The sequence below is a fragment of the Lithobates pipiens genome, unplaced genomic scaffold (genome assembly GCF_037356315.1).
Source record: "Lithobates pipiens isolate NorthernLeopardFrog02 unplaced genomic scaffold, aLitPip1_a1.2 Scaffold_30, whole genome shotgun sequence".
Lineage (NCBI taxonomy): Eukaryota > Metazoa > Chordata > Amphibia > Anura > Ranidae > Lithobates > Lithobates pipiens.
This window is the reverse complement of record NW_027507791.1, coordinates 82,715,302-82,731,072: the sequence shown is the minus strand read 5'-3', so window position 1 is coordinate 82,731,072 and position 15,771 is coordinate 82,715,302. Positions and strand designations below refer to the sequence as shown.

The window sequence follows — 15,771 nt, the reverse complement described above, 5'->3', positions numbered from 1 at the left end:
GATCGCATGGGTGTTCACACCATGCGATCCGAGTTTGCAGATCGCACTGCGATATGCGAACTGATCTGGGGGTGTCAGTAACATTTCACTGACACTCCCAGCAGTTCGCATAGGGCAGTGTGAACTGCCGCCGGGAGGCATGCGATGCGGGAACCCGCCGCGGATTCGCGGCGTTTCCGCATCGCTCCAGTGTGAACCCAGCCTAATAAGCGATCATTTTTCTGATCGCCGTATTAGTGTCACAGGTGACGCTAGTTAGGCAGGTAGGTATTTAGGTTCGCCGCAGCTTTTTATAGCGCTAGGGACCCCCATATACTACCGCATAAAGCCCCCTGATTGCCCCCTAGTTAACCCTTTCACCAGTGATCACCATATAACTGTTACAGGTGACGCTGGTTGGTTAGTTATTTTTTTATAGTTTCAGGGCACCCGCCATTTATTACCTAATAAAGGTTTAACCCCCTGATCACCCGGCAGGTGTCATTTGTGACTAATAACTGTTAGGGCAGTTAGGGTTAGCCCCCTTTAGTTCTAAGGTACCCCCCTAACCCCCCCAATAAAGGTTTAACCCCGTGATCACCCCCCGTCGCCAGTGTCACTAAGGCTGGGTTCACATTGCAGCGGTTTATGAGAACGGATGTGATTCGCACCGCACTGCAGTGCAAATCACATCCGATCTCTGTGCGATTCGAGTTCAGCTATACAGATAGTATGGCTGAATTCGTGTCGCACCCGCCGCACCCGCCGCAAACTCGCACGGGACCCTTTTTTTGGTCCGCAGCAGAATCGGATCGCATGGGTGTTCACACCATGCGATCCAAGTTTGCAGATCGCACTGCGATATGCGAACTGATCTGGGGGTGTCATTAACATTTCACTGACACTCCCAGCAGTTCGCATAGGGCAGTGTGAACTGCCGCCGGGAGGCATGCGATGCGGGAACCCGCCGCGCATTCGTGGCGTTCCCGCATCGCTCCAGTGTGAACCCAGCCTAATAAGCGATCGTTTTTCTGATCGCTGTATTAGTGTCACAGGTGACGCTAGTTAGGCAGGTAGGTATTTAGGTTCGCCGCAGCTTTTTATAGCGCCAGGGACCCCCATATACTACCGCATAAAGCCCCCTGATTGCCCCCTAGTTAACCCTTTCACCAGTGATCACCATATAACTGTTACAGGTGACGCTGGTTGGTTAGTTATTTTTTTATAGTTTCAGGGCACCCGCCATTTATTACCTAGTCTCACTAGTGTACCCCTAAATTTAGGGGTGTCTACTTTCTAAAATGGGGTCATTTGGGGGGGGGGGTTTGTGCCATCTTGGCATTTTATGGCCTTCAAAACTGTAACGCCCTTAGAAAGCCTGAAGGCGGTGCTTGGTTTTTGGGGCCCCGTACGCGGCTAGGCTCCCAAAAAGTCCCACATATGTGGTATCCCCGTACTCAGGAGAAGCAGCAGAATTTATTTTGGGGTGTCATTTCACATATGCCCATGGCATGCGTGAGCAATATATCATTTAGTGACAACTTTGTGAAAAAAAAAAAAAGTTTGTAATTTTCCCGCAACTTGTGGCAAAATATAAAATATTCCATGGACTCAACATGCCTCTCAGCAAATAGCTTGGGGTGTCTACTTTCTAAAATGGGGTCATTTGTGGGGGTTTTGTGCCATCTTGGCATTTTATGGCCTTCAAAACTGTAATAGGTAGTGAGAAGTGAACTCAAAAAATTACGCCCTTAGAAAGCCTGAAGGCGGTGCTTGGTTTTCGGGGCCCCGTACGCGGCTAGGCTCCCAAAAAGTCCCACATATGTGGTATCCCCGTACTCAGGAGAAGCAGCAGAATTTATTTTGGGGTGTCATTTCACATATGCCCATGGCATGCATGAGCAATATATCATTTAGTGACAACTTTGTGAAAAAAAAAAAAAAAAAAAAAAGTTTGTAATTTTCCCGCAACTTGTGGCAAAATATAAAATATTCCATGGACTCAACATGCCTCTCAGCAAATAGCTTGGGGTGTCTACTTTCTAAAATGGGGTCATTTGTGGGGGTTTTGTGCCATCTTGGCATTTTATGGCCTTCAAAACTGTAATAGGTAGTGAGGCGTGAAATCAAAAATTTACGCCCTTAGAAAGCCTGAAGGCGGTGCTTGGTTTTCGGGGCCCTGTACGCGGCTAGGCTCCCAAAAAGTCCCACATATGTGGTATCCCCGTACTCAGGAGAAGCAGCAGAATTTATTTTGGGGTGTCATTTCACATACGCCCATAGCATGTGTGAGCAATATATCATTTAGTGACAACTTTGTGTAAAAAAAAAAAAAAAATTTTTTTTTTGTCATTATTCAATCGCTTGAGGCAAAAAAATAAAATATTCAATGGGCTCAACATGCCTCTTATCAATTTCCTTAGGGGGTCTACTTTCCAAAATGGGGTCATTTGGGGGGGTTTTGTACTGCCCTGTCATTTTAGCACCTCAAGAAATGAGATAGGCAGTCGTAAACTAAAAGCTGCGTAAATTCCAGAAAACGTACCTTAGTTTGTAGATGTGACAACTTTTGCGCAAACCAATAAATATACAATTATTGACTTTTTTTTTACCAAAGACATGTGGCTGAATACATTTTGTCCTAAATGTATGACTAAAATTGAGTTTATTGGATTTTTCTAATAACAAAAAGTAGAAAATATCATTTTTTTTCAAAATTTGCGGTCTTTTTACGTTTATATCGCAAAAAATAAAAATCGCAGAGGCAATCAAATACCATCAAAAGAAAGCTCTATTTGTGGGAAGAAAAGGACGCAAATTTTGTTTGGGTACAACATTGCATGACCGCGCAATTACCAGTTAAAGCAGCGCAGTGCCAAAGTGTAAAAAGACCTCTGGTCATTTACCAGCAAAATGGTCCGGTCTGAAAGTGGTTAATGGAGAAGAACCAGTTTAATGACAGGATCTCTTCTGCCAATTCATAGAGAACAATGCACTGCAGGAGTAGAGTAATACAGGTTCCGTGAATGGCAGAGAGTGTAGAATGTAGTGAGCTAGCAGTGCAACTTTTCTCAGTAGCAGTGGCTAATGTTAACATTCAGAATGCTGGAAAACAGCTGGTCAGTGGGGGTAACCAGAGACACTACAAGGAAGATTTTTACCAGAAGCAGCCTCCTGCAGGCAATGGGATATTACATATATACCTAAAGTACATGGTGCTGTATCCCCCTCTCCCAAAAAATATATACTGTTTATACTAAACTTTAGTTTTAAAATACTTTGTTATGTAAAACATATTACCTGCATATCTCTTTGGCTGGAGTCATACTTAAATGTTAATGTGCAGTCATAGATGTTTTGTCAAAACTGTGATGTCAGAATTCCAGAGTTTGTGTTGTAAACGCTCAGTATTTTATCAAACGAGAGAAGAAAAAAAAAACACTGGCTCTATTCCTGCGACCTTGCTCAGCTTACTCCACTAGAAAACATTTCTGTGCTTTCAGATCAGTCAGTTCTATCTGCAATGGAATGTGCTTTTGTAGACCTTGCAAAATAAAAATGCTCCGGCTGCATTAACCCTTTACCCACTGGCACCATGCCATCAGACAAAAGAGCTACAGTAATCAGAGCAAACAAAACAGGTGTTAAAGCCGCATTCACGGACAAAAAAAAGTGAAAATGTTTACTGAGTGTAAAACAATACAGCTGAGCTGTAATATAATCAGAGTTTTATTTCAGCAAGAGCATATAGCTGGTACGTAGAAGCGTGCTAATGAGGGTTGTTTGTGTCCCTTCAGCACTGAGCAAGCTTTCCGCTTCTTTCTATTTTTTGTGCTTCCCATGACCTGTTCTAATTGATTCACAGAGCCTCTCCGGAACAATGGAGGCACTTTGCGTTTCATTGTATAGGGCTCTGGTGTGTGAGGCTGCCTCATGTGATCTGGTGGTTGCCATGGCGAGTGTTGGCCGTTTTCCACGGGAAAGCACATAACTGTGACCAAGAGGCCACTTTTTAACAACAGTAAAGTTAGATAGATGGATGGGGATAATTTTACCTCATAAAGTTGTAAACAAAGGTTGGCACTCATGTCAGTAAGCAGTAAGTGCTTGTAAAGTTAGGTATTTGTTTTGTCAAATGATAGGCCAAGTCAAGAGATTTTTAAAAGACATCCCATTTCAGTAGCAACAGGGGTAGCATGGATGCCAACATTATATTGAAAATTAAGAAACTTGGTGGCTGTTTGGTGGGTCATTAGATTAGATTGAAAAATAAAGCTATACAGCTCCAGTTCCTCATGTTCACACTGATCTGACACTGAATTTGCACAACTTCCGATCCGACTTTGCCCTGTGACTTCATGTCCGACTTTCATGCGACTGCAATTAATGGGATCAGACTTTGATATTGCGACTTTGTCCTTTGACCAATCAAACCAATTCCTATGCTTCGGGTATAGAGCAAATCTCATGCCAAATTTATCAAAAAGTACAAAAATGGCATTGGGTATCCCCCCAGATTCACACCAGGCCTTTTGAGTCTGGTATAGATCTTGAAGGGGAACCCCATTCCCAATTTATTAATTTTTTTAATATTGTGGGCCCCTAAGACCATACCAAGAGATAGTTTTTGACCAGTCCTTTATTAAAAATGAAGAATGTCCCCCATTGTAGCTCCAACGTGTCTTCTTCCTCTGGTCTTCTCCCTCTGCTGATGTCTTCTTCCTTCGGTCTGGTCTTCCTCTGTCCACCGATGGAGCTACAATGGGGGACAATCTTCATTTTTAATAAAGGACTTGTCAAAAACCATCTCTCGGTCTCTTGTGTTTTGTAACACTTCAATTTTTTTTTGGGTGAATGGGTGGAGTCTGGTATGGTCTTGGCCGGGGGGGTTCCCACGCTGTTCTTTCTTTTAAATTTTGGCGTGGGTTTGCCCTTCAAGGTCCTCAGTGCACATGTGGCATGCCACAAGTCACATAGTTAGTGAGGTTGAATAAAGACACCAGTCCATCTGGTTCAACCTGAGTGTCTACAATCCCTATCCCTGTACGCTGCACAGTTGCATTGGTCCCTACCTTCAAGGAGCCCACAATCCAAGGTCACCATTCATATACTAGGGCCAATTTTTGGACAGAAGCCAATTAACCTGCCAGCATATCTTTAGAGTGTGGGAGTAAACCCATGCAGAACATACAAACTCAAGGCAGGTAGTGCCATGGTTGGGATTTGAACCAGTGACTTTTTGCTGCTAGGCAAGAGTGCTAACCACTACACCACTGTGCCCCCCATAAGTTGGATCAATTAAGATGATGATCTGACTTGGATGCAACTTACATTCAAATCAATGGGCTGAAATCATGCCCAAATCAGACCAAAGTAGTGCAGGAACCTTTTTCAAAGTCGGACCGAAGTCTTGTGCTCTCAAAGTCAGAGCGCATGTTGGACCAGTGCGAACCACCTTTAAAAGGGAAACCAAACCAATTAATTTAACAATTTTCCAAACAGTTATGTTCAAGGCATGCCATGAATGATAACTCTCACAGTTGCTTGAGCTCGCAACGGAACTGTCAAAGCATCAAATGGCTGGAGTCATAACTGACAGTGTATATTTTTAGTACTGATCACTGCATTAGTGTCACTGGTTTCCGCAAAGTGTCAAAAGTGTCAGTTATTTTCTGGTTGTCCACCGCAATATCACAGTCCTGCTATAAATCATTAAATGCCACCATTACTAGTATAAAAAGTTTAAATAAATAATAATTACATAAATGTTTTATGGCAGAAAATAAAAAAATATATAATTTTTTCAAAATTGTCAGACTTTTTTTGTTTATAGCGTAAAAAAAAAAAGAGCAGTGATGATCAAATACCACCAAAAGAAAGCTCTATTTGTGGGAAAAAATTTATTTGGGTACAGCGACCATGCAATTGTCAGTTAAAGTAACGCAGTGCCATATAGCAAAAAAAATTGGCCTGGTCATGAAGGGGAGTAAATCTTCCAGAAGTCAAGTGGTTAACCGCTTGCCGACCACCTCATGCTGATATAAGTTGGCAGAAGGGCTCGTACAGGCAAACTAATGTACCTGTAGATTGCCCTTTAAGAGGTGGCCAGCATGCATGCTGCAAGCTCCGTGAGGCGGTTCACGGGTCCTGCGGACTCTAACGCCATGGGGATACCCGCGATCACCTCACAGAGAGGAAGAACGGGGAGATGCTAATGTAAACAAGCATCTCCCCATTCTGCCTAGTGACAGTGTCACTGATCTCTGCTCCCTGTGATCGGGAGCAGAGATCAGTGACGTGTCACACGTAGCCACGCCCCCACAGTTAGAAACACTCCCCAGGGCACACTTAACCCCTTCACTGTCAGTGTCATTTACACAGGAATTGGTGTATTTGTATAGCGCTGATTGCTGTATAAATGACAATGGTCCCAAAAATGTGTCAAAAATGTCTGATTCGCCATAATGTCGCAATCATGATAAAAATTGCTGATCGCTGCTATTATGAGTAAAAAAAAATATTAATAAAAATGCCATAAAACGATCCCCTATTTTGTAAACGCTATAACTTTTGCGCAAACCAATCAATAAACGCTTATTGCGATTTTTTTTTTTTTTAACAAAAATATACGTATTAGCCTAAACTGAGGAAAAAATGTTTTTTTATATATTTTTGGGGGATATTTATTATAGCAAAATGTAAAAAAGATTGCACTTTTTTTTCTTCAAAATTGTCGCTCTTTTTTTGTTTATAGTGCAAAAAATAAAAACGTAAAAACTGCAGGGGTGATCAAATACCACCAAAGAAAAGCTCTATTTGTGGGAAAAAAAAGGGTGTAAATTTTGTTTGGAAGCCACATCGCACAACCGCGCAATTGTCAGTTAAAGCGACGCTGTGCCGAATCGCAAAAAGTGCTCTGGTCAGGAAAGGGGTAAATTCTTCTGGGGCTGAAGTGGTTAAACAATGCCCTTGCTTATAGTGTAGGACATTTACATGCCTCATAAAGCTTGACTGGAAAACTTCCAGAATAAAAAAGGAGGGCACAACCTTTTGAGCCATCCTTCATGGGTCTGCAGCTGCCCCCCTTTTTTCCCCACATTTAATTTACAGGTATAGGGTAAGGGGTTGGTGGGTATGCTGCCCCTTTAAGAAGAGTGCAGTTTTCACAGGTGAGTTAGGAATGGCCAATAGGAACACCTGGAAGGTGCTGGAACAGGCAGGAAGCTGTTAAAAGGGGGCCAGAACAGGAAATGGTCCTTTTTGGAGCTTCCAGCAAGCAGCTGAGCAGCACCGAGCAGTGGGCCTCAAGATGGAGTCGCTGTTGAGACAGCTTATTCAGAATGCAGAGAGCAGTGGTGGAGAGGCTTGGCTGAGGAGCTGCTTGGAGCTGGGTGCCGGCCCAGGGACTGCAGAGGAGCCCAATAGTTTTGCAGCCAGCGGTGCTCCTGATGCAGTCTTACCAGCACAGGAGACAGTGGGGGTTCCAGCCTCGGGTGCACAGAGGAGCCAGCGCCGACATGTGAAGAGGAGCAAGCCGCTGGGAAGAAGCCAGGACGTTGAAGCAGAGCCGCGAGAGTCAGGAGGCAGCGTGAGTATGCCCAACTTGGAGGGCGGTGCGTAGAGGAAGAGAAGAGGCATGTCTGGTGTCGCCCATGACTACAGCAGTTGCTAGGCTACCTGATTATGGAGGATCATCACCATAACGGCCCCATCTGCACAAGAAGCGGTGGCAGGCTGGGGACAGCAGGAGGATGCACCAGCTTTCCTGCAGAGTGTTGCGCCCAGTCCTAGAGCACAGCAGAATTCTGGTGAGTACAGACATGTGAATATATTATCTGATTTGGTAGGTTCACTGACTAGTGCAGTCAATGTCTAAAGTTAACCATGTCAATGCTGATAATGTGCCTGCTCAGGTGGCTGTCACTCCTCCTGCAGTGTCGGCTAATAGTTTACTGACAGAGGTGGCGGCTCAGAGGCAAGTACCTGAAGTTTGCTTAAAATAAGGGTTACCGTGTGAAGTTTCTCCCCTAGGCGTTCACCTACCAGCTACTTTGACAGAAAAAATTGAGAAGGGGAAATTTGTAGAGGTTCTGCCCTTGCTGCCAGCAGCAAAGGATGTTTCCTTTAGGAGTGGGGGTAGACCTGATGACAGGTCGGATGAGGACAGGCGGAATAGGCCACTCCCCCGTTCATTTTTTAATTAGCTGCAAGGTTTTGCATTTTTGTAGGTGTGTTGGCTGAGAAGCGTCCAGAGTTATGTGGAGGCCTTTTTCAACATGTCGCTCATATCCTCGAGGCTTATAAGACTTTTGAGGGGTTTAGATGGTTTCACTACGATAAATCCTTTCGTCAGAAGTTAGCCGTCCACCCATCCCTGTGTTGGGGAATGGAAGATGCAGGATTGTGGTTAGACTTGATTTTGCCGCAAAAAATGAGTCGAAGTAGAGCAACGGTGGGGAATCAGGCTGCGGTTTCTGGCATATCGGAAAGGGGTGTGTTTTGAGTTTTTCACGAATCGCAATGCAAATGGAGCACATCGTGTCACTATTGCCACTAATGCACGTTTTGTTCAGGGGGTCATCTGGTAGCAAAGTGTTATAAAAAAAAACTGCGGCTGCTGCTCCGAGTCAGCGGGATATTTTTCACAAGAGCCTGCACACCTGTGAGGCTTCAAAACTGAAAATGTTATATTTGCCTGAGGGTAATTTTTCTTTTCTGATGCAAAGCATGACAGCATACAGGAATGGGATAGGCTCCGCCTCTCGCCTGATCAGGACTGGTTATACTATATTTAAATAAGTCACCTCCCCCTAGGTGGTATTCTCGTAACTGTACTCAAATTTGAAAGGCACAAAGGCGGGACCGTTATGCTGTCAGGCTTTGCATCGGGAAAGGAAAATTACCGTCAGGTAAGTATAAAATTTTCCCTTTTCCTGACACAAAGCATGACAGCATACACGAATGGGATGTAGCACACCCACAAAACCTATAAGGGAGGGCCATGCTGAAGCGTTTGAATCAACATATCATTAGATTAGAACTGAAGTCGATTACCCTGCTTCCAATGTTGCCTGATTGACTTTGCAATAGGCAAAAAAATGGTTTGTAGTATATGAACCTGGTTGGTATCATAAAATTCTGGACCTCTGAATTTTTCCCATGAGCACATCTAATAAAGTTAGCTCTGCACTAGATTGATAACTTTATCTTCCTTCTACAAGCCCCTTAGGCTACTCTGACCCGAGATAATGCTATTGTCTTAGCGGACAGTGCAAGTCTTCTTCTGATACTGCCAGGCCTGAAGAGGCCACTGTCTGACCTTCTAGAGAAGGACCACTTCCATGTATTTCTTCCACATAGAGTCCATTACTCCAGCTTGTGGTGATGCTTGACATTTTAGTTTGGGCATGCTGGAAGGGTGATGTCTTGACCCAGAAGCAAAGATGCAGACCTTCGTCTGGTGAAGAAGAAACTAGAGCCATTTTGTTTGATTATGGTAGCAATAAGGTAGTTTACTGCTTGACACTTGGATCTCTGCCGTGATATCCTTAAGAAATACTACTTTGGTGTCACTGAACCTATTGAGGTAGTCTTGTTCAGAAAAATGACCCTAGTTGCAGTCGGGAGCAGAGGATTCATCCTGAAATTCTGCAAGATTTTCCATGTTCTAATATACCTGGAGTTTTCCGCAGGTTCCCCCGGCTTCCACAAGGTTTCACATAATAAAGGCAAGATCCCGCAATGAGCCTTTCTAACTTGGTCTCCCAGTTGCAAGATGTAATGTGGCTGAATTTGGATACACTTGGCTCCGCTGTGCAAGGTCTGAGATCTCAGGAAGACTAAAATAGGAGGAACTTGGGCCAAAGACGGTACTTTGAGGACACCATGGCCTGTAAGGACACCAGATCATTGCCTTTATCCCGGCTGTATGACTACGGATCCTGGTTGAACTATACGGACTTGTGTCTTTTTTCAACCTGCCCAACCATTCATTATGATCCTGATGAGGAGCTTAGAGATCACGAGTCTGCTGGCTACACAGGCTAACCTGCTGGCCCAGCTGGATGTTAATAGATCCACTGCTTCTACTTCTGGAAAGCTCCTCTTGCAGGAATGACTTCCACTCCTGACAATTGAGTTTACTGCCAGGTTGAGATTCATTGAAACACTTGTTGGTATAGGGCAGCCATTCTCAACCAGGGTTCCGTGGACCCCTGGAGTTCCTCCAGAGGTTGCTAGGGGTTCCTTGAGCGGTGGCTGATGAACTACCTCTTTGATGGTGCTTCAAGGTTCAGCATCACTTCACAAATCCAGCAGCATGACACAATATATTTTTTGCTGTCTCTAAGGGTGGCATTCTGAGCACCCTTTTAAAGGGGAACATTCTTCCTATTGACCACCCTTGACATCCAAGGCTTCGTATTTTACCGTATCTGACAGGAAGTTCTGAGACACTAGAACACAGAGCTATGAGATGAGACAATCATGACAATAGGAGATTACCTATAGCCGTCTGTTTGGAGCATACCTGAGGCCTCCTAGGCTGTGTTGCCCAAATGACTTCTCCACTTGGGAATCACTGCACCCCTGCTGTTAGACACTTTGTCCTCCACTAGCCTATGTCATTGACTTGAGCTAGGTCACCGAGGTGAATAGACTTTAATGATTGTTACGTCTGGAAGTTTATAAAAGTTGATAAGAGTAACTATCCTTAGCCACCATCGATGGGACTAGTCTCATATGTGGGGTAATCTTCCCTGGAATAGGAAGCAAAATCTCTAATTACCTTAGAAGGCCAGTTTATGATGTTCTTAATCTTCTTGACCATTTGAGACCATGGGATACAAACAGGCTAGGATTTGCCTCCACATAAGTCCTAATACTGTCACCCTTCGTGTGGGCAACTCCACAGTATTCTCCTGAATGTCTAAAATGTCATTATGAGATTAATTGGCCTTCCCTCTGAATCAGGGTTTGCCAGGACCTGGAGGATGTTGAGCCACCCGCATCTGTCTACATAAGGAACCTGAAGCCCTTGCTTCTGCAAGACGGTCACTAATGGAAGGGCAATGTTCTGTAAAATGTGGAAAGGTCAATGGTTGCTGAACGAGCCTGCAGTGAAATTCTCAGAAGCCTGGGTGTAGCAAAATGTGTACCCATCAGCTAGATCTAGAGAACTGTAGCGGTTTTATCCGATAGTTTTGAGTGATTGTTCTCACTGACTCCATATGACGTGATTGATCCTTTGTTACACATCTTGCCTGAATCTGCTTTCCAACTGACAACAATGGGCACGTTGAACAAGATTTGGTAACATTTGCTTAAAGCCTTGATTGCTCTAAGGAACCATAGTGGGAATTAGAGGAGTTGAAAGAAATTCTATTGATTTCCTTACTGCACAAAGTGCAACTCGCCAGCACACCTGGAATCTTCCGTTGTTGTCCCAAGGTTTTGTTGCAGACAGGTCACAACACAAAGACAAGTTCTGCACAGGCTCCACTGATCCTGAGTCTCCTGCCCAAATTTGCATAAAATTTCTGCAATATAACACCTACTGGGCACATATGAGTGAAAAGGAGCTTTGCTGCTCCTCGAGAGGAGCAGACTTGAGCTTAGGCTATTAAAGACAATCATGGATCTGCCAATCTTTTCTCTAGCTCTTCTCAGGCCCTGTCACCAACTCTTTGTTCTGGGCCTAGGTGACTAGCCTAAGGGATTAGTCCCTGATCTGGACATCACTGATTACATCTTAAATCATATTCCAATCAACTTAGAAGAGAAGAGCTATATGCCATCAGTGGGTTAAGCCATAGGACTTTACTAACCCCACAGAATAGTAGGAGGAACTGCCTGCTGCATTCATAGTGGTTGTACTGCCTCACTGGTCCAAACACCACAGAGGCGTATTACTGGCCAAGTTTGCCTTCAACTTGTCTGCTGAGAACCAAATAGCCTTGGCTACTGAAGTGAACTCCAACACAGGCTATACCATAATATATTATATAAATAAATTAGCTTAGTACCTGGGCCTTAGCGACTAGACATCCACCCAGTCAGTTTTCATTTGAGTGAACACATCTGCCGTTGTGTTTTACTGCCCCCTAATATGCAACTTGGCATAGCATCTTGGCAAGCACGTCAGTTAACCACACTCCCCATTCTGCCCAGGATGGTCCTTATTATGATTTCTTTCAGCCTGCCCCTTCTGGCAGCACTTTGAATGTATAGCAGTTTTAGAGCTAAACAGGACCTGTCACTGTTGGAAGAACAAGTTGCCACTTTTCCTTTGGGGAGTGGTGCGTGTACTTAAGGGCTGGAGAGTTTTACAATCCATACTGCCCACGCACTCATTTGTATATGAAAGCAATTATCTCGCAAAGAACAAAAACAATTCTAACTCCTTCCTCATGGCACATATAGCCGTAATCCCCAAACCCGACAAAGACCATACAGACTGTGCAAACTTTAGGCCTATCTCACTCCTAAACATTGACATCAAACTCCTTGCCAAAATCCTAGCTAACAGACTAAAACCCCTCCTAACAAAGATTATTGGACCTGAACAAGTAGGGTTTATGCCAGGTAGGGAAGCCCGCAATAACATTACAAAAGCCCTAAAACTAACTCACTTTGCCCAACCCTCCAAAATCCAAGGAATATTACTCTCCACTGACGCCGAAAAGGCTTTTGATAGAGTCTCCTAGGATTACATGATGTCCACGTGTGCCCACATTGGTTTAAATAAACACATGTTAGCGTGGATCTCAGCCCTCTATTATAACCCCCAAGCAAAAATCAAAGTAAATAATACTCTCTCGGAACCCCTAAGGATTTACAACGGTACACGCCAAGGATGTCCCCTCTCTCCCCTATTCTTTATTATAGCACTGGAACCCCTAATAAGGACAATTAACTTAAACAATGACATAAAAGGATTTACAGTAAGCAACAGAGAATACAAAATAGCTGCATACACGGATGATCTCATGTTCTTCGTATCTAACCCCGATATTTCCATACCAAATCTCCCAAAAATTTTTAAAACCTTCGGATACATCTCTAACTTTAAAGTCAACCAATCGAAATCTGAAGCACTTAACCTCACCCTGCCCCACGAACAGCTAACGTTGTTAAAGGATAACTACCCTTATAAATGGGAACAGAATACACTTAAATATCTAGGGATATACCTAACAAATAGCCTTGACTCATTATATAACACTAATTACAAACCTCTGCTAGTCACAATAACGATCGATCTCCGTAGGTGGACCCCAAAGATGTTCTCGTGGTTTGGTAGACTTTCAATGCTGAAGATGACAACACTCCCCAGACTCCTCTATCTGTTTAATGCCCTACCTATTAGAATCCCAGGAACCTTTTTCACAAAACTCCTCACAGTACAAAGAAACTTCCTCTGGGCCGACAAAAAAACAAGAATTAATTTCCGTCACCTAACATTACCTAAAAACAAAGGGGGTGTAGGGTTACCCGATTTCAAAAAATACCACCAGGCTTTGCATATCACCAGATTGATAGACTGGCACTGCCATGGCCCAAATAAAGACTGGGTTCAATTAGAAGCCAACCTATCTCTACACCAAACCCTCTTCTACCCATGGTCCCTTCACTCCAAGAAAAACAAACGAATAAACCACCCACTAATTGCAAACACGATCCATATTTGGCACAAAGTAGCAGGCCCATATAAAATTGCCTCCATACCGGGGCCCCTGACACCTATCACCAACAATCCTGATTTTACGCCAGGTATGCAACATAATATACCACATGACCTTCTCACCTCCCACTGCTTGAATGGCCCGAACGTTAAGTCATTTGAAATGCTCCGCTCCGAGGTGGGTGAATCATTTCCTGGCTTTTGGTTTTATACACAACTGAGGGACTGGGAATCTCAATACCGCCTCCCACTGACGCACTTAGAGTCTTTATGCCTCAAGAGATCACAGGTAACAAATACCACTTCTCTTGCATACACCTGGCTGAACAAAACGCCACATGCAGATAATTATAAACATAAGAAGAAATGGGAACATGATCTCAAAATTAAGATTTCTGAGAAGCATTGGGAAAAGGCGTGTATCATGACACACAAATGCTCTTTAAGCTCTAGATACCAGGAAATATCCTACAAAATCCTTACTCAATGGTATGTAATACCACAAAAGGCCGGGAGATGGTTCCGCTCAGCCTCAGACATATGCTGGCGATGTAAGTCTCACATCAGATAATTTTTTCACATCTGGTGGGAGTGCCCACCCATCCTTGCCTACTGGGTTGAAATTAGGACCTGGATAAAACATGTCACGGATACCAAACTAGAACTGAATGCAGCAGCTTGTCTGATTAACATAGTCCCCACTACTCTAAGCAGATATAAAAAAAATCACTCACACGACACCTACTTACTGCTGCCAAAACTCTCATACCCATTTACTGGAAATCTACAAAAGTCCCAGGGGTCAAGGATTGGTTAAACAGAGTACACTATATTTATAAAATGGAAGAAATTGTGGCCATGAAGAGAGAAAGTAGCTCAAATTTCAATAAAACATGGCAACCCTGGTTGGTGTTCACTCTTTCTCCCGAATACCAATCACTCACTCAGTGAAATATCCACTCCACTTAAAGAGGAAGTAAACCCTGATGAGTTTACTTCCTCTTTCATTCCCTGCAAAGGCAAAGCATAATGGACTACTATGCATCGCATAGTAGCCCATTATGTGTCACTTACCTGACACAGGAGCCAGCGAAGTCGCTGCTGTCCCCTGTAGTCCGCCGCATCCATCTTGTTGGTGGGGTCTCGCAGCTCCGCCGCTGTCATTCGGCGAAGCCGCGATGACGTCACTCCCGCGCATGCGCACGGGAGCCGACACGCGCGGCAGCTCCGTCGCTGAGAATGCCGCGCTCAGTGTGCCTGCGCGCCGCTGTCTACGGCGCATGCGCCGTAGACAGTGGTGCCTGTTTTCGGGCAAATATCTCCTAAACCATATAGGTTTAGGAGATATTGCTTGGACCTACAGGTAAGCCTTAATCTAGGCTTACCTGTAGGTCAAAGTGGTTTTTAAGGGTTTACAACCACTTTAATTATCAATAGTGCTGTACTGTCATAAATAATTGAGATTTGTAAAGTTAATTCAACCAAGAATTCCTGTACATTGAGGGTCACCCCCCCCCCCCCCATTGTCCAATCCCCCAATCCGATCTAAGCGGACCCTGACAATCTTCTTCAATGTGTCAATCTATACCTAGTTTATTTTACTCTGAAGCTGACTGTAAACTTCACAACCTGACACTTATTATGTCATCAATCAAACACTATACGACAAATTGCAAGAATCGTACTTATACCATTGTCATTACTTTCTTTGTTAAGCAGAGCTAATGTCATTACTTTCTTTGTTAAGAAGAGCTTTGACTTTTGTTTTGTTTTTTTGCTGTAAACCTGAATTTGCTCTAATAAAACCTTGATTGAGAAAAAAAATGAAATATGAAAGCATACCTACATGACCCTCACCTTATCGATCGTGGCTGGTCTCTGGGTAAGCTTATGGCTCAAGATATGAGCTGCAGGTTTGTGGTCATAATATAATACCTGGAAGTACTCGCTAGGACATAGCCTTAATACAATATCAGTGGCCATCCACACACCCATTTGCAGACATTGAAGCAGCAAATGGATCTATATGCTGTGAGCAAGGGTTAAACCCTTTAACAGAAGCAATTACAGATAGTAATGTGTAATACCACCAACTACTTAAAGCACTGTAA

General features: G+C 43.8%; 1 long non-coding RNA gene across 1 annotated transcript in view; it reads right to left on the bottom strand.

Moving 5' to 3' along the window:
* Window positions 1-13,887, bottom strand: part of LOC143943030 (uncharacterized) — a 200,283-nt gene extending 186,396 nt beyond the window's left edge. Inside the window, exon 1 of the long non-coding RNA XR_013264872.1 lies at window positions 13,784-13,887. This is a non-coding gene — a long non-coding RNA (uncharacterized LOC143943030). The remainder of the gene's footprint in view (window positions 1-13,783) is intronic.
* Between the last annotated feature and the right edge of the window lie 1,884 nt (window positions 13,888-15,771).